Here is a 6,000-nt window from a genome sequence, read left to right as displayed (position 1 = left end):
GTTTCATTAGTATCTCCTCTTTCATTTCTGATTTTTATGTGAATTTCCTCTCTTTTCTCTTACTCCTGCACAAGAGTTGTTAGTTTTGTATATCTCTTAAAAAAAACTCTCTTTCATTTATGTTTTCTACTGTTTTTCTAGTCTCTATTTTATTTGTTTCAGCTCTGATCTCTATGATTTCCTTCTTCTACTAATTTGTGCTTAGTTCGTTTTTATTTTATTCTAGTTCCTTGAGGTGTAATGTTAGGTTGGTTGTTTTACATATTTATTTTCCTTTTTGACCTAGGCATTTATTGTTGTGAACTTCTCTTAGAATGGCTTTTGTTGTATCTCATAAATTCTCATATGTTGTATTTCCTTTTTGTCTGTTTCAAGGTATTTTTAGAATTTTCCTGTTTAATTTATGACCCATTAGTTGAAGAATGTCTTTTAATTTCTACATACATAATTTTTCAAATTTTATATTATTGATTTTAATACTATTTGTATTTAGAAAATATAGTTGATATTATTTTTAATTTTTATAAATTTATTAAGACTCGTTCTGTGAACTAACATGATTCATCCTTGAGAATGTCCTATGTATGCTTGAGAAGAATGTACATTCTGCTGCTGTTGGATGGAATGTTCTGTATATATCAGTTAGGTCCATTTTGTCTAAGCGCAGCTCAAGTCCAATATTTCCTGATTGATTTGCTTTTTGGATGATCTCTCCAGTATTAAAAGTGGGGTACTGAATTACCCTATTGTGTTGCAGTCTATTTTTTTCTTCAGATCCATTAGTATTTGTTTTACATATTTATGTGTACTGATATTAGGTGCATATATATTTACAATTGTTATATCTTTTTGATGACTTTATCCTTTAATCATTATATAAGATTTTTCTTCATCTTTCGTTTTGGAAATCTCCTCTCCAAAGTCCTCCTCTCTGATTACCTCACTGTCAGGATATACTAGGGTCTTCTTGCTGAACAGGCCACTGGGGCTGCAGTGGTTTCTGCCACATTGCTGATACTGACATCCTCCATCTTTCTTCTTTGCTCCTGGCCATATTCAACAGTCTTAGGTGTGTGGATCTTACCAGTGATCTTTTCTATGTAATATTCTTTTTTTTTTTTCTCTCTACTGTGTTGCTCCCGATTATCTGGTAAACTCCCTTTCTGGGCTCTTTTTATTAGTGAATAACTGTTTATTTATTTATTTTATTTTATTTTTTTGCACAGGGTCTGACGATGTCTTCAATTAGTATTGAGAGATGAAGCCAGCTGGACTTCTGGGTCAGGTGGGGACTTGAATAACTTCTCTGTCTTACAAGAGGTTTGTAAAATGCACCAATCAGTGCTCTGTAAAAATGTACCAATCAGTGCTCTGTGGCTAGCTACAAGTTTGTAAAATGGACCAATCAGCACTCTGTAAAAGGGACCAACTCGCACTCTGTAAAATGGACCAATCAGCAGGACATGGAGGGGGGACAAAGAAGGGAATAAAAGCTGGCCACCCCCAGCCAGCAGTGGCAACTCACTCGGGTCCCCTTTCATGCTGCGGAAGCTTTGTTCTTTCACTCTTCACGGTAAATCTTGCTGCTGCTCACTCTTTGGGTCCGTGCCACCTTTAAGAGCTGTAGCACTCACTGCAAAGGTCCGCAGCTTCATTCTTGAAGTCAGTGAGACCACAAACCCACTGGAAGGAACAAACTCCGGACACAGTATTAGCAAGACAATGAGAAAGTGCACATTATTGAAGAACGGAAAATGGCTGTGTTGCTGCTGCTTTAAGGAGGACACTATAATTGGAGAAATAAAAGAAAGAAATAAATGAGATTTTTATTTCATTGGATTTATGGGAATATGTAACGTGAGTAAGCATTTCGCCAGCTTAATTCAGCTTAAGTGTTTGGGAAAAATGTAAGTTTTTATTGCTACGTAAATGAGATTATAATACATAAGCTCACGGACACAATTTTCCATGCTTCTTTCATTTGTAGAAGATTTGTTCAAGGAATACACACATGGTAAAACCTCAGTTAAGATTTACTGATGACAAAGAAAAACAATAGAAATAAACAGAATGTAGAAAATAAAGCCACAAATGCTGAAATGTCAAGTGTAAAACATTTCTGAAATAAAGTTTAATTTCTTTTTTTTTTTTTTTTTTTTTTTTGGAGACGGAGTCTTGCTCTGTCGCCCAGGCTGGAGTGCAGTGGCGCAATCTCGGCTCACTGCAAGCTCCACCTCCCGGGTTCACGCCATTCTCCTGCCTCAGCCTCTCCGAGTAGCTGGGACTACAGTAGCCCGCCACCAAGCCTGGCTAATTTTTTGTATTTTTAGTAGAGACGGGGTTTCACCGTGGTCTCGATCTCCTGACCTCGTGATCCGCCCGCCTCGGCCTCCCAAAGTGCTAGGATTACAAGCGTGAGCCACCACGCCCAGCCTATTGAACAGTTTTACAGTCAGTTTGAAAAGTATTTTAGATGCTTTACTTCATTAAATTATGTTATTACCTTGATAAGAGAGATATAGTGAGAATTCCCATTTTATAGCTGAGAAAACCAAGCAAGGTAAGGTAAATACACTTACACAATATCCCACCGGTAACTGTGATTCAAATCTAGGCAACCTGGCCTCAGAGAATATACTTTTAGAAATTAAACTTTATTGGGCCGGGCGCGGTGGCTCACGCTTGTAATCCCAGCACTTTGGGAGGCCGAGGCCGGCGGATCACGAGGTCAGGAGATCAAGACCACGGTGAAACCCCGTCTCTAGTAAAAATACAAAGAATTAGCCGGGCGTGGTGGCGGGCGCCTGTAGTCCCGGCTACTCGGAGAGGCTGAGGCAGGAGAATGGGGTGAACCCAGGAGGCGGAGCTTTCAGTGAGCCGAGATTGCACCACTGCACTCCAGCCTGGGCGACAGAGCGAGACTCTGTCTCAAAAAAAAAAAAAAAAAAAAAAAAACTGTTCAATAAACATTTGCTGTAATTAAATATTCTATTATTACTAAATCCACCTCAAAACTTTGAAGGTAATATTTTAATATTATACCTTTATTAAGAAATAATTCACAAACCATAAAATTTATCAATTGAAAGTTTGCAGTTTAGTGGTTTCTTGCATATTTACAGATCTGTACAACTAGTACTACAATCTAATTTTAAAACATTTTCAACACCCTCAAAAGATAGCCTGTAAACTACATTAGCAGACATTCCCAATTGCCACTTCCTACCCCTACCCCAAACCTCAGCAACCACTAATCCAAATCCACTTCCTGGCTTTTACAGACTTACCTCTTTCGGAAATTTCACGTATGGAATTCAATAATATGTGGTCTTTTGTACCTGCCTCGTTTTATTTTGCATAATGTTTGCAAGTTTCACCCATGTTGTATTATGTATCAAAACTTCATTCATGGCCGGGCGTGGTGGCTCACACCTGTAATCCCAGCACTTTGGGAGGCTGAATTGGGCGGATCAAGAGGTCAGGAGATCGAGACCATCCTGGCTAACATGGTGAAACCCTGTCTGTACTAAAAATACAAAAATTTAGCCAGGCGTGGTGGCGGGTGCCTGTAGTCCCAGCTACTCAGGAGGCTGAGACAGGAGAATGGCGTGAACCCTGGGAGGTGGAGCTTGCAGTGAGCCGAGATCGCACCACTGCACTCCAGCCTGGGCAACAGAGCGAAACTCCGTCTCAAAAAAAAAAAAAAAAAAAACTTCATTCATTTTATTACCATATAATAATCCATTGTGTGAATATACTGTTTTATGTATTCATCAGTTAATGGACATTTGGTTTGCTTCCACTTCTGTGCTGTTATGAATAATGCAGCTATGAACACTGTATGAATATCCGTTTTCATTTATCTTGGATATATACTTACAATTGGAATCGCTGAGTCATACATTAACTCTACATTTAGTAATCATAGAAACTGCGAAACAGTTCTCCTAAGTGACGGCATCATTTTACATTTCCAACAGCAACAAATGGAGGATTTTAATTTTTCCACAATTTTGCCAATCCTTGTAAGTGGGAAGCAGTTTTTTACTGTTCCAGTTTAATTTACATTTTCCTAATGACAAATTAGAGTGAGCATATTTTCGTGTTTATTGATCATTTATATATCTTGCTTGGAGAAATGCTTATTCAAATCCATTTTTAATTGGTTAATTTGTCTTTTTATTATTGAGTGGTAAGTATTATTATTATTATATATATTTTTTGAGATGGAGTCTTGCTCTGTGGCCCAGGCTGGAGTGCAATGGTGCAATCTCGGCTAACTGCAAGCTCCGCCTCCCGGGTTCATGCCGTTCTCCTGCCTCAGCCTCCTGGGTAGCTGGGACAACAGGCACCCGCCACCACGCCCAGCTAATTTTTTGTATTTTTAGTAGAGATGGGGTTCCACCGTGTTAGCCAGGACGGTCTTGATCTCCTGACTTCGTGATCCTCCCGCCTCGGCATCCCAAAGTATTGGAATTACAGGCATGGGCCACTGCGACCGGCTTGTAAGTATTGTTTTTATAGTCTAGAATTATAAGTCCCTTTTCAGGTACATAACTTGGAATTATTTCCTACAATTTGTGTTTTTCTCCTTTTTTAAACAGTGTCTTTTGAAGCTGCAAATTTTAATTTTTGATTAAGTCCAATTTATTTTCTTCATTTGTCATTTTTTCAGTTGGTGACATATATAAGAAACTATTATCAAACTCGAAATCATAGATATTTACTCTTATTGTTGAATTTTGTGAGTTTAACTCTTACATTTTTGATTCATTTTGAGTTCATTTTAGACATAGTATCAGTAGAAAGTCATTATTTTGCATGTGACTAGTCATCCACCCCATTTATTGAAAAAAAAATTATCCACTAAGTTTTCGGGGCATTCATGTTAAAAATGAATTCATCATAAGTGTAAGAATGTATTTCTTAACTCCTAATTCTACTCCATGATCTACATGTCTATCTTTATGTCTGTCCAAGACTGTCTTGGTCACGACAGCTTTGTAGTATCAATCAGAAAGAATGAGTCCACTAAGTGTTCTTTTTTGTTCAAAATTATTTTAGTTCTTCTAGGTCCATTAAACTTCAATACAAATTTTTGAATCTGTTTACCAATTTCTGCAAAATGCCAACTGGAGTTATACAGCGATTGCTTTGAATCTATACATCAATTTGGGGAGTATTTCTATCTTTGCAATATTAAGTCTTCCAATCTGTAATTTGTGGGATGTCTTTCCATTTGTTTATGTTCTTTAATTTCTCTCACTATGTTATAAAAATTGTTGGTGTACAAAACTCACATTTTTTCTTAAATTTATTCCTAGATATTTTATTTTTGTTGCTGTTATAAATGAATCTCTGCCTTTAATTTTATTTTTACATTTTTGATTCCTAGTATATAGAAACACAATTTTTGTAAATTGATCTTATATCTTGCCACATTACTGAACCCCTTTATTATTTCAATAACGTGTGTGTATGGTGTTTATGTGTATATGCGTGTGTGTGTGTATTCCTTTGGATTTTCTATATCTAATATTATGTCATCTGCAAATATAAACAGTTTTACTTCTTTATAATCTGGAAGCATTTTATTTTATTTTTCTTAGCCAGTTACCATGGTTAGAACCTTCAGTTCAGTGTTAAATGGAAGTGGCAAGAGTGGGCATTCTTTTCTGGTTTCTGATTTTAGGAGATTGTATTCAGTTTTTCAGTTTTTCTCTATTATATATCATGTCAGCTGTAGTTTTTTGTTTGTTTGTTTTGGATACACTTCAACACTTTGTAAGGCTAAAGGAGTTGCCTTATATTTCTAGTTGCTGAGTCATCTTATTATATGATATTTTTTAAACGATTTTGCTGTGTCTGTTGAGATAACCATGTAGTTTTTATCACGTATTTTATTTGATATACTGTATTATGTTGTTGGGTTTTTGTATGTTAAATCAACCTTTCATTTTGGGAGTACATCCCACTTGTTCATAGTGTATAATCCTTTTT

This window comes from Symphalangus syndactylus, chromosome 12, assembly GCF_028878055.3.
Source record: "Symphalangus syndactylus isolate Jambi chromosome 12, NHGRI_mSymSyn1-v2.1_pri, whole genome shotgun sequence".
Lineage (NCBI taxonomy): Eukaryota > Metazoa > Chordata > Mammalia > Primates > Hylobatidae > Symphalangus > Symphalangus syndactylus.
The sequence above is the reverse complement of the archived record's forward strand: the minus strand, read 5'-3'. Positions refer to the sequence as shown.